The following is a 22296-nucleotide window of genomic DNA, read 5'->3' as shown; positions in this document are numbered from 1 at the left end:
TTTAGAATTTTGGTTGCATTATTGTGTTTTTGAATTTCTGGATCTATATATTTTGTTTTTTTTTCTGAAAATTGAATTTTTGAACTTAAGAATTTTTCAATATCGGATTTTTATAAATTTTCGAGGTTTTTAATTTTAGACATTAGAATTTTTGAATGGTTGAATTTTTGAAATATTGAATTTTTGGTTATTGAAATTTCTAAAATTTTCATATTCTTGAATTTTTGAATCTTTGACTTTTTGAACTTTTAAATACTCGAATTTATGATTTTTTCAATTTCTGAATATTTAGTATTTTGTTATCTTGAGTTTTTAATTTATTGATCCTTTGAATTTTTGCATTTATATATTTTTGTTTTTTTTTGTTGCATTTTTGTGTTTTTGCGTTTGTAAATTTTTGCGTTGAATTGCAGAAGTTTTTAATATTAGAATACAAGATTTTTTTAATTGCTGAATTCTTGATATTTTTTTAATATTTGAATGTTTGAATTTGAATTTCTGAATCACAGAATTTTTGAATTCTTTGCTCTTCGAATTTTGGAATTTTTAATAATTGAATATTGGAGTTATTGAATTTTTGAAACCAGAATTTTCAATTTTTTGCATGTTTTAATAATTGATTTTTCGAGTTTTTGAAATTCTGAACCTTTGAAGTACATGATCTTTGAATTTTTATTTCTTTTTCAATTTTTGGATTTAAAAATCTTCGAATTATTGAATTTTCGAATATTCGAATTTCTGAATTTTTGATGTCTTCAATTTTTGATCTTTTGAATTTGAGGATTTTGTGCTAAAAGGGCATTTCATTTTTTTTTGTATTTTTATTGCTTTTGAATTTTAGTAATTCTGTATTTTTTCTTTTTGTATTTGTATTTTTATTGTGGTTGTATTAATTTGATTTGGAATTTTTGCATCTTTGTATTTTAGAACTATTGAACTATTGAATTTGTAATACTTGAATTGCATTACATGAATTTTTGTATCATTGTGTTTCTGAATTTCTGGGTCTTACTTTTTGAACATTTCGATTTTTGAAGTTTATAATTTTTAACATTTGAATTCTTCAACTTTCCTGAATTTTTGAAGATTTGATTTTTCATTTTTAGACTTTTTTAATTATAACATTGTTTAATTTTGAAATCGATTTTTTTTAATTTTTGTGGATGTTTGTTGTTGTTATTGGAATTCTCTAATCTCAAAATTTTTAAATTTTTGATTACAGATATCTTGAATTTTAGATATTTTTAGCAAGCAATTTATATATTTTTGTTACTTCTGTCATTTATTTTCAAAAAACTATAAATTTTTCGCTCTTAACGTCTTGTAATTCTGATTTTTATAATGTACATAATTTATCCTGTTTTAGAATTTCGTTCAGTTTTTGAATTTACAAATTATTGAATATATTATCCCTCAGTTGTGCTTAATAACACTAGTAACAGTGACGTAGTGCTCTGCCAGTGTTGTTATGCAGCAAAGCTAGCGTTGTGTGGCTGGACCACATAGTCGCAGCGAAGGATACCAAGCTGCACTAAGCCGCTGACGGTCCACCTGAAGAGGTGTTATCAAACCCGCCGGCGGATGTGCAAACCAACCTGTGATTCACTTATTTGTCCGGTTTACTCCACAGTTTATAGAGAACAATTGCGCAAAGAGTGAAGACAAAAAAGACTACCTATCGTGCACAATTGGAATCCGTCTTTGTAGCAATTTTGCTCGATAAGTAGACTTTTTTGGCTTCACTCTCTGCACACTCTTTGCGCCCCTTTATACCCACTAAGACGTCCAAAAAATTGTTGCAAACCCGTTCAACACGGGTCCAACGATGGACGTTTGTTGAACGGTTATTTGGACGTTGAACAAATTGGTCCAACGAACGTCTTTTATTGGACGATTTTGAAACCAACCGTTCTTATAGGGTACTAACGCCTTCGGTTTATTCAAATATACTCAGTCAAACCGATTCCGAAACCGGTTCGGTATCTTGAATGAATTCAATAAGGATTTCGACTTAGCTCAAATGCAATAACCTATTCTGACTCAGTAGGTTTCGGAATCGGTTGTTGCCTTTCAACTGGATTCCATATTGAATTCATTCAGGATTCCGAATCAAATTGCGAATGGTTTGACCAGGTACCGGGTAAGCCGACTGAGCGGTATCGATTTGATCTGCAGTAACTTGGTATCCACAAAAACGCACTGTGATTGTGCCTAAGCATATCATTTATACAAAATATCAAAGTACTACATCCGTAGCAACATTACATTGCATTTATGTGCGTTATCCATCTTCACTGCCGCTTAGTCGGCTTTAAACTAGCCATAACCCATGTTTGAGTAAACCAGACGAACGAGTGGATCACAGATTTGATTGCACTTCCGACGGATGATTTACAAACATATATATATATATATATATATATATATATATATATATATATATATATATATATATATATATATATATATATATATATATATATATATATATATATATATATATATATATATATATATATATATATATATATATATATATATATATATATATATATATATATATATATATATATATATATATATATATATATATATATATATATATATATATATATATATATATATATATATATATATATATATATATATATATATATATATATATATATATATATATATATATATATATATATATATATATATATATATATATATATATATATATATATATATATATATATATATATATATATATATATATATATATATATATATATATATATATATATATATATATATATATATATATATATACATATAAATACGAAAGTGCTAAAATAGGCAAATACAAAAATTTTAAAATACAAAAATAAGAAAATGCAAAAATACAAGAATGCAATAATAGAACACATACAAAAACACAAAGATACAAAATCACAAAAATATAAAAACTCTAAATCACAAAAATACCAAAATACAAAAAACAAAAGAGTAAAAAAACGAAAATACAAATATACGAAAATACAAAAATACGATAATACTAAAAATGCAAAAATACCAGAATACAAAAATACTGAAACACAAAAAAAACGAAATGCAAAAATACGAAAATATGAAAATACAAAAATTCAATAATGCAAAAATACAAGATTACAACAATACAAAAATGCTAAAAATCCAAGAATAAAATAATTCAAAAATACTCAAATACAGAAATACAACAATCCAACAATACATCAATTTAATAATACAAAAATAACAAAATACCAAAATACGAATATACTAAAATACAAAACCACGAATACGAAAATACAAAACTTAAAAAATACAAGAATAGAAAAATTCAACATACTGAAACCCAAAAATACAAGAACACAAAGATACAAAAACACAAGAATATAAAAATACAAATTCACAAAACTATAAAACTATAAAACACAAAAATTCAAATAAACAAAAATACAAAAACACAAAAATTCATAAATGCAAAAGTTCAAAGTATCAAAAAATAAAAAATCAAGAGATGAAAATATCAAATATTCAAAAATCCATAAATTAAATTATTTAGGAATTCAAAAAGTTAGATTCAAAAATTCAATATTTCAAAAATTCATGAATTTTAGAATTTTAGAAATTTCAAAAATTCAATAATTCGAAAGTTCTAACATTTAATCATTTAAAAAATTAAATATAGAAAAATTTCAAAATTCAAAAGTAAAAATTTCAGAAATTCACCACAATACAATACAATACAATAAAAATAAAAATTCAAATTTGAAATGATTCAGAAATGCAGAAATACAAAAATGCAAAAATTAAAAATACAAAAATATGAAGAAACAATAATACAAAAACACAAAAATACAAAAATGCTATAATACAGACAAAAAAATCCAAAATTACAAAAATATTATAACAAAAATGCAATAATTCGGAAAGGTAGAAATACAGAAATACAAAATTTAAAAATACAAAAGTACGAAAACACAAAAATATAATAATACAAAAATAGGAAAACACAAAAATGCAATAAAACCTGTTTTAATGTCTTTCTCATTTATCAAAGGTGGTTACGTTCAGTATAACATTGAGGAAATGGCTATTACATTCTTATTACACTTGGTAAGTATATATGAGTGCACGACTGCTACGAACCTGATGAGCAACATGTCGACGCTGACACACTTGAAACAAACAAAAATATAATATTTAATTAGCTTAACAGCGCGAGTTCAATGTTGTCTTCACTTTAACATATTTTGAAATGCGCAGTGGTGGGAAAGGGTAGGGGCATAATTAGTGGGAGGGGAGGATGCGTTAGGAAAAACCTAACATATTTGGGGTGAAGGGAATGCGGGTGTGAAGTTGGTCAAAGAGAGGGGGAGGGGGGTGAAGGTAAGAGAGTTGGAAAGGGGTGTGAGAGGAAGGAGGGGTAGATGGGGGGTGCAACTTCATACTATGCCTTCCATTTGAGACTAGGTTAGTGAAAATTGGTGCAGTCATCACCGAAGTGGCTCTAGTTCTGAAATATGTCCGGAACCCGGGACTTCCGGAATTATCGATAGTGGACAATATATTCCAAGAATCTAGGCCAGCGAATCGAAGTATTTTGATGTTCATTTCAATAGATTTTTAAACTATGAGGTGTTACGATTGTACCGGTTTATATGAGAAATTCCTTTGTAACCGCAATAACCAAACTGTAACTCCGGAACCAAAAATCAAGACTGAATGAAATTCAATGGCAGTCAATGGAAGTATTATGTCTTTAATTTGAAATCAAATTTGTAAAAATCGGTTAAGAAGTCGCTGGAAAATAGGGGGATATTAGCTTAGGAACTTGGCGGGCTCCCCGGGGGCATCAATAACCGTCATAGGTGGCCAATGTGGTCAAAACTACTTTGATTGGTTTTATTGATATAGAACCGCAAATCCAAGTAATGTTGAACCTATTTGAATATGTATTATATCATTCGGGCATCATGGTGTTACCAGTTTATAAAGGAATTTGCTGTGTGACCGTACTCTTCAATTCGTAACTCCGGAACCGGAAGTCGGATCAACTCAAATTTATATAGCAGCTTATGGGAGCATTATACCGTTTATTTGAAACTAAGTTTATGTGAATCGGTTTAGCCATCTCTGAGAAAATCGAGTTAAATTATTTGACACACACATATATACACATACGCAGACATTTTGCTATCTCGAACTGAATCGAATGGTATAAGAGACTCGGCCCTGCTGGCCTCGTTTAATAGGTCGAAATTCCGACCGATTGCATAACCTTTCTATATAAGAAAAGCAAAAAGGTGCGAAATCAGCAAAGTTCCAAAAAGTCTATTTTTCTCAAAAACATTTTTTTCGGTGTAACATAAAATCTCGACGTTTCATAAATTTTAAGGACATTAAAGGAAATACGAATTAAATTTCTGAAATTTCATGGGGTCCCCCCTTCGAAATAAAAATGCAAAATACAAAAATGTAAAAATTCAAAATACAACAACGCAGAAAACTAAAACACAAAAATGCAAAAATATAAAAATACATAAATACAAAAATACAGAAATCCAAAAATACTTGAACGCAAAAATACAAAAATTCTAAATACAGAAATATACAAATACAAAAATACAGCAATACAAAAATTCAATAATGCAAAAATACAACAATACGAAAATTTGAAAATACAAAAATGCAAAAATAGTAAAATATAAAAATGCAAGAATACAAAAATACAAATATACTAATATACAAAAATATAAAAATATAAAAATACAAAAATACGAAAACACAAACATACAAAATTACAAAAATGCGAGAATACCATAATACAAAATGGTAAAGTACACAAATACAAAAACACAATTATGTGTTATTAATTACAAAAATATAAAAGATACGAAAATGCTAAAGTCCAAGAAAACAAAAAATTTAGAAATACAAAAATACAAATTGATAAAAAGTACAAAAATTCAAGAGATAAAAATTTGGAAAAAGCAAAATTTTCAAAAAAAACAAAAATTCAAAAATTTAAAATCAAAGAGCTTAAAAATTTAAAAACTCTGAATACAAATATTCAAAAATACGCAAATAAATTGAAAATTTCCAAAATTCAACAGCTCGAAATATCAGAAATTGAAGCTTTTAAAAATTTTAATACTCAAAAAAATTTAAAATGATGGATTCAAAAACTCCTTACATTATTATATTTTTAAATTCTTGAATTTTTAAACTTTTAAATATTTTTTCTTAAATTTTTAAATTCCTGATAAAATGTTCAAAAATTTTTAAATTTTTAAATGCTTAAATTTTCAAGATTTGAAGCGTTTAAATTTTTAAATTATTAAACTATTAACTTTTTAAATATTTGAAATTTTTTTTAAATGTTCACATTTTAAAATTTTTGAATTCTTAAATTTAAAATTTCTTAAATTATTAAATTGTTAAATATTGAAATTTATGAATTTTTAATGTTTTAAACTTTTAATTCTTAAATTTTTAAATTCTAATTTGAAATTTTTTTAATATTGAAATCTTTAAATTTCAAAATATTTTGATATTCAAATTTCTTAAAATGTTGTTTTTAAATCTCTACATTTTTGCATTCCTTAATATTGAAATCTTTTTATTATTAAATATTTAAATTTTTAAATTTTTAGATGTTTAAACTATTAAATTTTTAAATTTTTTAGGTTTCTCAAACTTTAAATCTTAAAATTTTTAAATTTTCGAATACATATTTTTTTAGATTCATGAATTTTTAAATTTTTAGTATCCTTAAACTTTTTAAATTCAAATTTTTTGTATTTTTGGATTTTTTTACTTTTCAATTTTTTAATATTTAAACTTAAAAAATTTTAAATTCATAGATTTTTTATTTTTTGATCCTCAAATTCTTTTCAATTTTGATTTTTCCTAACTTTTAAATCTTTGTTCTTAAAATTACCTTTAAATTCAAAAATTTCAAAAAATTTAAGTTTCGAAATTTTAAACATTAAAATCATCCCAAATTTTTGAATTCCTAAGTTTTTAAATTTCTAAACCTGTAAATTTTTCCAATCCTCAAATTTTCGCATCTCTAAATTTTTAGGTTTTCAAATTAATATATTTTCAAATCTCAAAATTTTTGAATCGGTAAATTTTTAGACTCACATATTTTTAAATTTATGAAACTTAATATTTCCAAATTTTTAAATTTATTGATTTTAAAATTTCCAAATTTTTAGATTCTTAATTTTTTTTGCCGAGTTTCTATGTACGCATTTGAGTAGAATACGTGAGTGTGGAATTTAAGGAAGTCGCAATAATTGGGATGTGACAAATCTTCTTATCGCTTGATTTGCCTTGAAGCGGAGAGTACTATGCAATATTAGGAAGCTTTTTCTCCTGACAATTCTGATAAACTATTTCACAATTGTACACGAAACCCTTCACCTTGACTAGGACAAAGAAAATATTAGGTTTGTTACAGTACACGAAAGTTGCTCCAGAGCAAAACATACTTACTCCTTTTTAAACCGGAGCTAGCAGAAGAAGAAAAAAGAGAAAAGTAATTGTCTAGTTTAGTGACTATAGTGATAGAGGTCCATTTTCAATGGGGTTTTTTGCCAATAGGGTGTATTTTAGCCTGAATAAACCGAATCCGAGAGCGGAAATGTGAAATTTTTAACCAATGTTCAATAAACTGAAAAAATAAGTTGCGATTAATAACACTCATAACAATAACAGTGCTTAAACAAGTGAGCTTATACAGTGGAGCTAGTGTGATGTGGCTTGGTCGCATACCCGAGGCGAAGGATCCGAAGAGGCGCAAAGCCACTGAGAATCCGCCGGACGAGGAATTGATTAACCCGTTGCTGAAATTGCAAGCAAACCTGTGATCCTCTCGTTTGACAGGTTTACTCAAACATAGAGGCTATAGTTAGTTGAAAGCTCGTACACCAGAAAGTGATGTGGCATAGCCACATTAGTCAGTATTCGGTTGACTAATGTGGCTACCCCACATCGTATTCTGGTGTATTGTCAGACTTCGCTGCCGCTCAGTCGGCTTTAAACTACCTATAACCCTTATGTTTAAGTAAACCGGACAAACGAAATGATCACAGGTTTGCTTACAAATTCCAGCAACGGGTTAATCAATTTCTCGTTCGGCGGAACCTCAGCGGCTTTGCGCCGCTTCGGATCCTTCGCCTCGGGTATGCGGCCAGGCCGCATCACACTAGCTCCGCTGTGTAAGCTCACTTGTTAAAGAACTGCTATTGTTAAGACTGTTATTAAGCACAACTTATTTCTTCAGTTTATTTAACTACGGTTGAAAATTTCACATTTACACTCTCGGATTCGGTTTATTTAGATTGAAATACATTCTTTTGGCAAAAAACCTCATTAAAATTGAACATCTTTCACTTTCTAAACTAAATAATTATCAAGAGAAAGAAGAGATTACAGGAACGATTTTCTCACTGTTTCCTCCGGAGTACTTCAAGTTTCTCTTGGCATTGGAACAAACCTAACACTTTCTACGCAATATTACTCACCGGACAAAAAGGCGTGAAACGAGAAATTTCCACAATACATCGTGCAGCACCTCCAGCGAGGGTTGCTGATGTACGAAGCAGCGCGGTGGAACAGTCCACCCTCCGAGTACTAGATCACAAATCCTCAAGGTGAATATTTGAGAGCAAAGCATATGACAAACGAATGCAATAATCAGTGGATACAATTTAGTTTGCAACACTCCGTTAACTAGCAAGTGGTTACCGACTGCTTTTTTCCAACACGCAATCCACAATGAAATTTCTTCGCCGAATCAACATCTGAATAATCTTGGCTCTACTGGCTACTTTACTATCAATATAATACTTCGCTCACCTTTGGAAGAAACAAGTATTTTCATGCAGAAGAATTTGACAACGACATCAACATCTATTATCGAATATCACTATTTTGCACAACAGCAACTTTTCTTATTGAAAACACTTTTGATTGCGGAGATTCGGCTCGATCCGTAAATCACTTGCACTAGCAGTATAATCCGCTCCCCCGAGAACGGGAGGAAACACTACCGAAATTCACTGCTGTACATCTCCAGTAAAATACCGTAAAGTCCCATAACAAAAAAAATCGAAAAAAAACTATGTCCCGAAAAAACACAAGTCCCGAAAAAATCGCGAAAACGGCTAAGTGTCAGCCGTCGATGAAAAAAATACAAGTCCCAAAAGCGGGCTGCGCTATTACGATGTTCGCCCGCCGTTTACTAGCCATGGCGGACGAAATCAAAATTTCATTAGCCATCATGCCTCAGCAGAAAGTGGGTATTTTTGATTTTTCTGTTCTTTCCTTCTCTCTACACGCTTGATTCCAATTGCTCATCGAAGAGTTACAGGAGAGCATTTGGATAAATCGAATCGATTATCGCATATTCAGATCAAAGTTGTTTTTTGCGAATTAGAATCAAAACTGCAATAAGAATTGTTTTGATTATTTTCTTTTACATATCGCTGTGAGAATAAGTGGGATCATTTTATTCCGTAATATAAATCAATAACATGTTATCACGAATTATTGCCCATATATCTGTCGTTCACACATCAAAGAAAGTGAATAACGAAAAAAAATAGTTTTTTCTTTATTGGATAGATCCAAATAAATGACAATCGGATGTAGATCGTAAAATGCACTATTTTGCACTATAGTTCTCAAATTGAATCAGAATGTCAACTGCTTACAAAGTAACTCCATTAATACCCTAAGCAAAGATTAAATAAAAGATTTTAAATATACGCATTTTTCCTATATGAATAAACTCACATAAAACATCCAAATAAAAATATTTTAAAATTGATTGCGAACGCAACGGCGATCAATATATTTGTTCGTAAAAATATATTGCTAGGATGCTCAAAACATTCATTACTGTTTATTTATAAAATCGTAGAATTTTTGTTAGCAAATAAAATCGTTCCAATCTGCATTGGTGCATTGCAGAAATAGGCAATCAACAATATGAAATATAACACTTGTGAATTTAAAATGATCATTCTGTCAATTTTTTGTTTGGCCTTTGTTTACTTTTTATTTAAGCTTCGCTGAAAAAAACGTGTACAATTTTAATTCGCAGGGTGTGATCTAACCTTTATTTATAATTGATATTTATTCCAAACTTGTGAAAATTAGCTTGAAATGAATATAAATATTCTCCCCCCCGTGTCGACAGGTATCGTGTTCAATTAGAATTATATTCACAGTTCATTTTGAATTCAAATTGAAATATTTCAACCAATTTTTTAATCAAAGTTTAAAATAACTATCTTGGCACGATGGTTCAACCACTTCAAACTTATTTTCTTTTGTGCATTAAATATTATTTCACTACAAAATGCTGTACATCATCGGCCAACTATAAACTATCCACCAAGTTAAAGTTCTAAGGTCAGAAACACATCAGTTACATGTTGACCAAATTGTTCTCACACGCTATGGAACGAGACATATGACGAAGAAAAGCTATTTTACTGCAAGAAAATATCGGCATGAAAAACAATTCTCCGTGTTGTCTAATTTACTCATTTTTTTAACATGAATTTGTTGTTTTTTAACATTGTCGTATATCGCCGATCAGAACGCAGCCATATAAATGACAGCATCGTTGGGTTAAAGCTTACCAAATAGTTTAGGTTTAAAAGTTAGTCCGGTTTAAAAATAGTTAGTACGCGTTTGAGCTTACGGCTTGTATCAGAATCATTCTGCAGCGCTTTAATCGAGGTTTCGGTTCGTCGAGTTTTTTTCGTTGGCTACGTGGAATATTGATGTGCTTTCACCTCCGATGAATGTTCGTTCGAACTTCTTGTTTGCTGTGCATAGTTCCGTTGCAGCAACAGCATTTTCCCTTTAATATGGTTGATAGTACTTAGCTGACTGGGATCGCCATAATAGTTGTCATAGGACGAACAAAGGAGCAGGGTTGTTAATCGATAATTAATCGTCATCGTCGATAACGTTAACCACCCTTCAACGTCATCGGAAACTCCATTAACGATAATGTATCGTCGGATTCATCGTCATCGTCGATAATTCATCGGTGGTTATCGCGATACATTTTGCGTTACTTTCCCGTTTATTGGAGTTGATGCGGTTAACTTTCAATTGTTTAGAAATAAATAACTATTGAAGGACATTGTTGGCAGTTGAAAATCAATAGTTTTGGACATTTTCTATGCAAAGGGGGGGGGGATCAGACGATATGTCAAAATGGAATTTTTGTCAACTTTTCGGGAGTGTTTTATATTGAAGGGAAAGTTATTGGCAGTTGACAATCAATAGTTTTGGACATTTTCAATGCACAGGGGGTTCGACGATTTGTCAAAATGGATTTTTTCAACATTTGGGGAAAGTTTTTTATATTGAAGAAGTTATTGGTAAGTGAAAATCAATAGTTTTGGGCATTTTCAATGTACCGTCGGTGGGTCAAAATAGATTTTTTTCAACTTTTCGCGAACTTTTTATATTGAAGGGCAGGTTGTTGGCAGTTGAAAATCGATAGTTTTGAACATTTTCAATTTACAGGAGGATCCACTAGTGCACAGTGTTTCCAAAGTGTCAAAAATGTGAAAGAAATTCATTGAACCACGAAAAAACATTTTTTAGCTATTGTGTCTTCCGCAATGTTTATTTATATTTTTTTTGCATTTAAAAAGTATTAGTTGGGAGATTAATCTCCCTGCCCTTTTGCTCAGTAAGGGGAATGGGCACGTTGTGTCAGGTTGGTCGAGGCACAATTCGATTGTAAGTCAGTGAATGCTTGACGCGCAAAAGTGCCTGAGCCGATGGCAATCACTGTCAAGGATCAATCGAAGACTTTGAAATGGAAACATGTACCTCATTAAAAGCAGTTTAGTTTACATTGTCATAATTTGCCAACTGCTTAGGATCAATAAACTATAATATAATATAATTAAAAATACTTAATATTCAAGTGTGTATGTATCACAAAATATGACTAACCATGTTCCTGTTTCATGTTCGTTGAACCATACTGAGTGGCCAAAATAACTTTATTTATCCATAACACTCACCTTTTTCCTTTCTCTATCGTTTTAGTTTTTTTTCTTTGGAGAAGCGGACAAGTAATCGGATAAGGATTTATTAAGGCTTAATGAAGGTTTAAAGATGTTCAAAAACTCATGCATGGGATTATTTAGAGTGAACAAAAAGATGATGGTACTCAGTATATATCGCTGATCGAAGACCCGCAACCATATGCACACATAGTGTTGACACCTCAAGCAATATACGATCCCACAAAGCTGAGAAATAAAATATGTACTGCTAGTGTCGCACAATTCAGCGCCCCCACCGGAAGGCTAAAAGAATCCACATTAACATTCCCATAAATAAGATCGCCATTGAAGATATCTTCGTCTAATCTATCGTTCATGTACGAGCGGAATAACCCATGAAATCGTGGACACATAAGAAACTCACTAACAGAACGGAAAAATAGGCGGTAAATACTAGCGTCAAGGTAAATTATGAAAACGGAAAGGTAAGAATGCATAACCAATGATAATAATAATAATGTTATCAAATAGTACCCAATGATATTTTTCATATTAAAAAAGGTGTTTAAATGGCGCTTATGCGCTAATCCGTCCTAGTTTAAAATTTGGGTTGAGGGGGGCACGCATTTTTGGCCTAGGGCAGAAATGCCGATTAGACCGGATCTACACCAAAAATGTACTATAAGGAAAAAGTATTAGTTGGGAGATTAATCTCTCTAAAGCTAAGAAGCAAGTTTTTGTTTAGTCATTTATGAAAATATAAAATAAAAAGATGGGTGGGTAATGTCTAGGACATAACCGGAGTGTCGTGAGTACTCGTTTGACTTGTAATTCAAATCGAATGATACTCAATGAAACATGTGGGAATGTTTCAAGTTATTCTTTATAATAACTATGGTGGTTCTGAAAAGAACTTTTGTTGTTGGCGTCTGCGTTGATAGGGGATGCGCTGGATTCTAAACTCGTTGAGACATTCATTCATGAAATGAACAAATTTCATGTTTTCTTGCTTTGAAATATCAATGTTAAAATCTCTCGATATAACCATCGGAATCTTTTTCCTAGCGTACAGAAATGAATCACGCTTAGCGAAAAACTAGGGGCGGGTAATGTCCGGGACATAACCGCGATGATCATATTCTTAAAATTTTTCTTGTATCTCTTCCAAATGGCTAAATTTTACGCATTAAGTTCGATTCACCGGGCTTAGCGAAAATTTCCTGGGGATCCCGTTCGTTAGTACATTCAGTAAAACAATTTTATTACCGAGTTCTCCGCATTGAATACAGGTCAATAATTTCATATAATGATTTCAATAAGCAGACAATGTACATGTATGACAGGTGGGAGTGTTCTGAAGAGGTAACAACATAAAATCGTGTATTGGACATTTTACAATGATTCTCCTTAACCCTGCAAAACCACGGGGTTGGCAGCAGAGGGTTAAGTTGTTTGGAAGAGATGACTGTTAATATACGATAGCTAAAATATAAAATTGTTCTATAAATTGCAAAGTTATCGCCGCGTTGACCTGAAAATTTGTCATTTCATTCATATAGGAACAATCATTGAAATTATGTCAATTTATGCTTTGCAAGATTTGAAATAACTTCGAAGTGTGGTCACGACACCCCTGTTATGTCATATACATTACCAACCTATTTTTTCCATTTTTCATTCGTCCTAATAAGGATGGTTTGTAGATAACTATGTTGATACAAGACGAGAATCTTTTGAAACGATTCAAACCTTGCCGAAGATTGTTTGACTGCGTACACATAAATGATCATTCCCCTTTCGCAGCTCACACCGAATGAGCACGCTTTGCAACAAGGCGTTCCTATTTATTAACTTTTCGATGCAGATGAAAGGCCCTCCTTTTGTGCGATATATGAAAATATTTCTATCATTCGTTTTGGTGTAGCTTTCGCTCACTCAACAAGCGCAAACTTAAAACTAGTTAATAAAAGAATTTTTTTTTAATTAAATTCTTTTTCCATTTTGCATTCGTCCTAATAAGGACGGTTTATAGATAACTATTTTGATACAAGACGAGAATCTTTTAAAACAATTCAAACCTTGCCGACGATTGTTTTTACTGCGTACATACATACGATCTTTCCCCTTTCGCAGCTCACACCGAATGAGCACGCTTCGCATCAAGGCGTTCCTATTTATTGACTTCACAATGCAGATGGAAGGCCATCCTTTTGTTGGATAAATGAAAATATTTTCATCATTCGTTTTGGTGTAGCTTTCGCTTAGTGGCAGAGTTGCCACATTCAATGATTTTCTTGGAAGGATTTGCAAAAACCTTGGGTTTGTAGATTAGAAAAACATTTTCTTATGATTCACTGGTAAAAGTACAGAATTAGCAAGCGCAAACTTAATACTAGTTAATAAAAGAAACTTTCTAAATAAATTCTTTTTCCATTTTGCATTCGTCCTAATAAGGACGGTTTGTAGATAACTATGTTGATACAAGACGAGAATCTGTTGAAAAAATACAAACCTTGCCGACGATTGTTTTTACTGCGTACATACATACGATCTTTCCCCTTTCGCAGCTCACACCGAATGAGCACGCTTCGCATCAAGGCGTTCCTATTTATTAACTTCACAATGCAGATGGAAGGCCATCCTTTTGTTCGATAAATGAAAATATTTTCATCATTCGTTTTGGTGTAGCTTTCACTTAGTGGCAGAGTTGCCACATTCAATGATTGCCTTGGAAGGATTTGCAAAACCCTTCGGGTTTGTAGATTAGAAAAACATTTTCTTATGATTCACCGGTAAAAGTACAGAATTAACAAGCGCAAACTTAATACTAGTTAATAAAAGAAACTTTCTAATTAAATTCTTTTTCCATTTTGCATTCGTCCTAATAAGGACGTTTTGTAGATAACTATGTTGATACAAGACGAGAATCTGTTGAAATAATTCAAACCTTGCCGACGATTGTTTTTACTGCGTACATACATACGATCTTTCCTTTTTCGCAGCTCACGCCGAATGAGCACGTTTTCGCATCAGTTGACAGCAAACTGTTGTCGTGAGCACACGCGTTATAACGACAACAATAGTGGTTTTTCTATAACGCGGACTTAGTCCGTTTAAACTCCGATATTCGGACCAGCACCTGCCAATATGGCATCATCAATTGAAAAAACATTTGTCATTAACTTCAAAGTTGTACCGACTAAACTAAACCTGCCTGCGATCGCAGAATTCATAACAAAAAATCTCGCTATTGACGCGACTAAACTACAGCACTTGCAAGTCAGCAACAGACGCGTCTTCGTGGGCACCGATTCCGCTCAAACAGCACAGGACATAGTGCAAGAACACAACATGAAACACCAGCTAGAACACGGCGGGAAAACCTACAGCATTCCACTTTCAATGGACGATGGATCTATTGAGGTTAGTGTTGGAGACAACTAAACTGGAGCGATGGCAACTCTGCCCTGCCATCCGCCACTCTCTGCGCTAGGCTCTCTAGTGACAGTCTTGCTGTCACTCCGAGATGCCGCCATAAGCGGAAACCACTTATCAACCAGTCAGTCATCAGTCAGTCCGTTGAGCACATGCTCTTTATTTTAACCTTTCATTATTAAAAGTATTTTATGTAGTCTGTACGCGAGTGTCTTTTTATTTGATCAACAAAACTCCTGACCTGCCCGCGCACAGGGCTACAACAGTGGCGACGAGTATATTGGCGGATATTTGGTGAAATTTCGATTCACGAAAAGTAACCTCAAAATTCCGTCACCCCCGTGTAAAAAACGGAGAAGAAGCATGGAGAATGGTCAAATTCCACATGATAATGACCGGGAGCAGGTCCCACCAGCAGCAGATCCGCTAATCGTGCAGTTCATGCACCTGATGCAGCAACAGCAGCTTCAGCACCAGCAGCTAATGGCACAGTTTCTCCAGCGGCAGCAGCAAAACGACGAGCAGCAGCAAGCATTTTTCCGGAGTGCAGTTTCATCTATCCACGTACAAGTACCACCCAACCCAGAGCAAATTCTTGACTCTTTGGCAGGCAACGTGAAGGAATTTCGCTACGACGCTGACAATAGCGTCACGTTTGCGGCTTGGTACAGCAGGTATGAAGATTTGTTCGAGAAAGATGCCGCTCGTTTGGACGACGAAGCGAAAGTCAGGTTACTGCTGCGAAAGCTGGGCGCAGTTGAACATGAAAGGTATGTTTCCTTTATTCTACCGAAACTTCCGAAAGAACACACCTTTGCCCAATCAGTAGCGAAGCTGAAAAATTTATTTGGGTCGAAAGAGTCGGTAATAAGCAGGCGGTATAGAACGTTGCAAATCGCCAAGCACCCGACTGAAGACCATATTGCTTTCGCTTGCCGTGTTAATAAAGCCTGCGTTGAGTTTGAGCTGGGAAAGCTATCGGAAGAGCAGTTTAAATGCTTGACCTACGTTTGCGGATTGAAAGCAGAAAGCGATGCAGAAACCCGTACACGGCTGCTTTCCAGGATTGAGGAAAACAATGGCGTCACGTTGGAGCAGCTAGCGGAAGAATGCCAGCGTCTTCTTAACCTCAAACATGACAATGCTATGATCGAGTCAGCCACATGTTTCGGTCAAGTGAATGTCATTAAGCAGCGATCTTCTGATAAACGGTTCAACAAACGGGATCAGCCATCTTCGAAGCCTGCTGCAAATGACACGAGGAAAAAAACCTGATACACCGTGTTGGTTTTGCGGTGCATTTCACTACGTACGGGACTGTACCTTCAAAAACCACAAATGCTCTGAATGTAAGCAGTTTGGACATCGTGAAGGCTACTGCAACAGTTCAAAAAAAAGTCACAACGTTCATCGAGAAAGGGTAATCATTCGGTGGCAAGCAAAATGGTCGTCGTTAATGTGTGCAACGTGCAGAAGCGAAGGAGATTCGTTTCCGTTACCCTTGATGGAACACAGGTTCGTCTTCAGTTGGATACGGCTTCCGATGTTAGCGTCATCAGCCAGCAGATCTGGAAGAAAATTGGCAGCCCAAGGTTGTCACCAGCAACAGTAAAAGCCAAGGCAACATCTGGAAACATTTTGCCACTTGATGGTGAATTTAACTGTGACATCACTATCGGCGAAAACACACGCACGCAGATAATTCGTGTCACCGAGAAACCACTACACCTGCTTGGATCTGATTTAGTCGATAGTTTTCATTTGTGGTCCATACCAATGGATACTTTTTGCTGCCAAGTTACTAGTACCCCGTCCACCAGTGGAACTCTCAAAGCTACTTACCCAAAAGTGTTCAGCGAAAAGCTCGGGTTGTGCAACCGGACCAAAGTTAAATTTGAGGTAAAAGAACAGTGCAAGCCTGTTTTTTGTGCCAAGCGTCCGGTGGCGTATGCAATGTACAGCGCAGTCGACCAGGAATCGGACAGGTTAGAAAAACTCAATATCATCACACTGGTCGACTATTCGGAATGGGCAGCGCCGATCGTCGTAGTGCGCAAAGCAAATGGCAACATCCGAATTTGCGGAGACTATTTAACAGGTCTAAACTCCGCTTTGCAGCCTCACCTGTATCCACTGCCACTCTCGAAAGACATCTTTGCCAAGCTGGCCAACTGCAAAATATTCAGCTAGATTGATCTTTCGGACGCTTTTCTACAGGTGGAAATCGACGAACAGTACCGTCATTTGCTGACAATTAACACACACCGTGGTCTTTACCACTACAACCGCCTTCCACCTGGTGTAAAGGTAGCATCTGGTGCCTTTCAGCAGCTCATCGATACCATGCTAGCCGGCCTTAAGGGCACTTCTGGTTATCTCGATGACGTCATCGTTGGCGGTGAAACACAAGAGGAGCACGACCGTAATTTGGAAGCAGTTCTTCAGCGGATTCAGGATTTTGGTTTTACCATCAGAGCCGAAAAGTGCAGCTTCAGTAAGCAACAGATACGCTATTTGGGCCATCTATTCGACCGACGTGGATTGCAACCTGATCCAGTAAAAGTTGAGGCAATAACCAAGCTACCTCCTCCCACTGACATTTCAGGTGTTCGCTCTTTCCTTGGGGCGATCAATTATTACGGCAAGTTTGTGCCTAACATGCGACAGTTGCGCTATCCGCTCGACAACTTGCTGAAGTCGGAGACAAAATTCGTCTGGAATTCGGAGTGCCAGCAAGCGTTCGAGCGATTCAAGCAGATTCTCTCCTCGGGACTTCTGCTGACACACTACGATCCGAAGCAGGATATTATAGTATCGGCTGACGCATCATCCGTTGGCCTCGGAGCAACCATCAGTCACAAATTCCTCGATGGGTCCATTAAGGTTGTTCAGCATGCTTCCAGAGCGCTCTCGAAAGCAGAACAAAACTACAGCCAGCCCGATCGCGAATGTTTAGCAATCATCTTTGCAGTCACCAAGTTCCACAAAATGATTTTCGGTAGGAAATTCCGTCTACAAACCGACCACGCTCCTCTGCTTCGAATTTTTGGTTCTAAGAAGGGTATACCGGTGTATACGGCAAACCGGTTACAACGTTTCGCCCTCAATCTGCTATTGTACGATTTTGACATTGAATACGTGCCAACCGACAAATTTGGCAACGCTGACGTGTTGTCTCGTCTAATCAACCAACACGTTAAGCCTGAGGAGGATTACGTCATTGCGAGCATTATCCTTGAAGAAGATGTAAGGTCAGTAGCCGTAGATACCGTTAATATATTACCTCTCAGTTTCAGAGTCGTAGCACAGAGTACCCAAGCTGATCCATTGCTTCGCAAAGTCTTCCGGTACATACAAGACGGTTGGCCTTCATCAAAAACCGTCGATCCGGAGCTTAAGCGGTTTCACTCCAGGCAGGAATCACTTACTGTGGTTGATGGGTGTATTCTGTTTGCTGAACGACTCGTCATTCCATCGCAGTATCGAAAACGATGCTTGGACCAGCTTCATCGTGGACATCCGGGCATGCAGCGGATGAAAGCAATCGCCAGAAGCTACGTCTACTGGCCCTCCATAGATGATGATATCATTGGTTATGTAAAGGCGTGTCAGCATTGCGCATCCGTTTCCAGGTCCCCTCCTTGCGCTGCTCCTGTACCGTGGCCGAAAACATCCGGCCCATGGCAGCGTGTTCACGTAGATTTTGCCGGTCCCATCGAAGGCGAATATTACCTCATTGCAGTGGATTCGTATTCCAAGTGGCCAGAGATTGTGCAAACCAGAAGAATCACCTCTACGGCTACAATCAGCATCCTGTGTGGCCTTTTTGCTCGACTTGGTATGCCAGTGACTCTAGTGTCCGACAATGGTACCCAATTTACGAGCGTGGAATTTGCTGAGTTTTGCGCAATCAACGGTATCGAGCACATCACGACACTCCCCTTTCATCCACAATCCAACGGCCAAGCTGAGCGTTTTGTAGACACCTTCAAAAGGGCTGTCGAGAAAATCCGAGAGGGTAGAGGATCAATTACTGATGCGTTGGATACCTTCTTGCTCGCTTATAGAAGCACACCTAACCGTTCGGCTCCTGAAGGCAAATATCCATCTGAATTTTTGTTCGGTCGCAAGATCCGAGCCTGTCTCGAACTACTTCGGCCGCCCCCTGCGACTGAACCGAAGCCAATCGAGAAGCAGCACAGCCAGTTGAGATTTTTCAGTCGGAATGATCCAGTATTTGCCAAAGTATATGCAAGAAACAGTTGGAAATGGTTTCCAGGTGTGATCGTCGAAAGAATTGGTGACGTGATGTACAACATCTGGGTGGAGGACCGCCGAATGCTACGTTCGCATATTAATCAACTCCGTAGTCGCACTGTAACCGGATCAACCACCAACACAGTAGGACAGCAAACCAGATATGCTCAGTTACCTTTGGATATTCTGTTGGACGTGTGGAAGCTGCCGAACTTACCAACTGATACAACATCACAGTCATCATCGGCGCTGCAGCCAACCACCTCACAATGTGCATCGTCGACACCTCGTTGTGATCAGCCGCCTGAATCGGTGGTTAGTCCATCACTTTCTCCACTGTCTTCGTCATCACATGCAACATCTTCCGAATTTGAGTCAGCAGTTGAAGCAGATCCGGTGGCAGCACTACCACGCCGATCTTCGAGAGTTCGAAGAGCGCCGCAGTGGTTTGACCCGTACCAGCTTTATTAAGAGGGGAGATGTTGGAGACAACTAAACTGGAGCGATGGCAACTCTGCCCTGCCATCCGCCACTCTCTGCGCTAGGCTCTCTAGTGACAGTCTTGCTGTCACTCCGAGATGCCGCCATAAGCGGAAACCACTTATCAACCAGTCAGTCATCAGTCAGTCCGTTGAGCACATGCTCTTTATTTTAACCTTTCATTATTAAAAGTATTTTATGTAGTCTGTACGCGAGTGTCTTTTTATTTGATCAACAAGACTCCGGACCTGCCCGCGCACAGGGCTACAACAGTTAGAGTTCATGACCTCCGCCCGAGCACAACTAATAGACAGCTAGCATACCGGATGCGGGAGTACGGAGATATCATCTCAATCCGTGATGAAGTTTGGAAAGATTTCTTTCCTGGTGTTCCAAATGGAGTGAGGATTATGCGTATGAAACTATCAAACCTATACCGTCATACGTGATGGTGGACACGACTATGACTCTCATAAACTACAAAGGTCAAGTCGCCACATGCAAACATTTCAACCGTAGAGTTCACTATGCACAAAAGTGCTCTGAGTTTGCAAAATCATTGAAACCGAGCGTCAGCGGTCGTCTGACACTAGCCGAAATCGTGAAAAACGGCGACAGTCGGTCATTTCTGCAGCAGAATTTTCGTCAGCCAAATAGCGCCAGCTCCGCAGGGTTAAAAAAGGGTATGCCTCACCACGGGTCAAACGTATCGCTGGCTGGAAGTGATACCGTAATGGTAGCCGAGAAGCGCTAGAGAACAGTGATCAGCAACAACAAGAGACTATCAGTATTTCCCAAGCCACGAATCGCCCCTTTGCCGGCTTCGCAGACGAAAGCAACGATTTAATTGCAGAGAAAAACAAAACCAGCCCAGTGAACACAAAAAGACTGGCATCACCTCTTGAAAATAAAAGAAACAAAGAAAAAAGACCGTCCCGGCCTGACACAACACTAGAGCCACATCTCACTCGTTCGACTTCACGCCACAAACAATAAGTAGGGAAGCAAACCTAAACCAGCCCTATCATAGCAACGACAAAAAAACGAAAGTGAAAACTTTTTCTTCTCCGGTAAGCACCTTCAACAGTATATGTTCAGCCGTAGCAAATCTCGATACTACCGCTCTCAGCAAAATTTTACCTTCATCAGTTTGTGCCGCTGCTGATGTACCCGGCGAGCACCGTTCTCGTCAATACAACAATAATACGCCGCTGTAAGATCCTTCCGCCAGTGTTACCTATAGTTGGGCCCGTCACTGCAAGAAAAAAAAGTATTATCTTCTTACCTGCTCCTGTCGCCAATGTAGTTCGCAATTACCCTCTCGAAGGAAAATTGACAAACTATCCGTCTCATCACCGTAGCAACAAAAAGAATCTGCAAGCAGAGCGTCTGGCTGCCCCGGTAAGCATTTTGGACAGTATATGTCCCACCGAAGCAAACGTCGATACTGCGACCCTCAGCAAGTTTTCAACGTTTCTAGCTCCCCCCGACGCCGCTGAGCCCTATTCGTCGTCATCAAAATATAAACAAATGCAAAATGCAATATTGCATTGCAGCATTTATACTCGTCAGCCATCGGCCCAGTTTGTGCAACATTGAAATGATTAAGCAAGCGCCCGTCGTCAAACAAATTTTGACTAGCTGCTCGCCTCAACACTGCAGCAACGAACTGGATGTGCAAGCAGCGCCCTTTGCTTTCCTGCTTCTATCGCTCACAGCTTATATCGCCACCGCAACAACACTCATCAGCTGTCCATCCTGTCGGGGCAATCAATCGATGTCTCTGGAATTGTCCGACTGCTGTGATGGAACTTCACATAAAACGATTATGCCAGCAGTGATTTCAGCTTCCTCGGTAAGCATTTTGAACAGTATATGTTCCGCCGAAGCAAATTTAGATACTACCACCTTCAGCAAGTTTCCACCGTTCCCAGCTCACCCTGCTGCCTGCTGCCATTCGTCGTGTCGGCGAAACATAAATAAATGCAGTATGCAGTATTGCGTTGCTGCACTTGCACTCGTCAAGCATCCGTCCAGTTTGTACAACACTCAAATGATTACG

At 36.2% G+C, this 22296-nt stretch overlaps 1 protein-coding gene across 7 annotated transcripts in view; it reads left to right on the top strand.

The window, feature by feature from the left end:
* Window positions 1-22296, top strand: part of LOC131696428 (E3 ubiquitin-protein ligase UBR1) — an 813967-nt gene that overhangs the window by 7380 nt on the left and 784291 nt on the right. The window contains exon 2 of one of the 7 annotated variants that reach the window (XM_058955110.1): window positions 4067-4122. The exons of 5 other annotated variants lie outside the window; for them this stretch is intronic. The gene's annotated coding sequence lies outside the window, so the exon portion shown is untranslated. Of the gene's footprint in view, window positions 1-4066; window positions 4123-12102; window positions 12548-22296 lie in introns of all 7 variants that reach the window. One more of the 7 variants, XM_058955165.1, reaches the window with a different exon arrangement.

Source organism: Topomyia yanbarensis, chromosome 1, assembly GCF_030247195.1.
Source record: "Topomyia yanbarensis strain Yona2022 chromosome 1, ASM3024719v1, whole genome shotgun sequence".
NCBI lineage: Eukaryota > Metazoa > Arthropoda > Insecta > Diptera > Culicidae > Topomyia > Topomyia yanbarensis.
The sequence above is the reverse complement of the archived record's forward strand: the minus strand, read 5'-3'. Positions and strand labels throughout refer to the sequence as shown.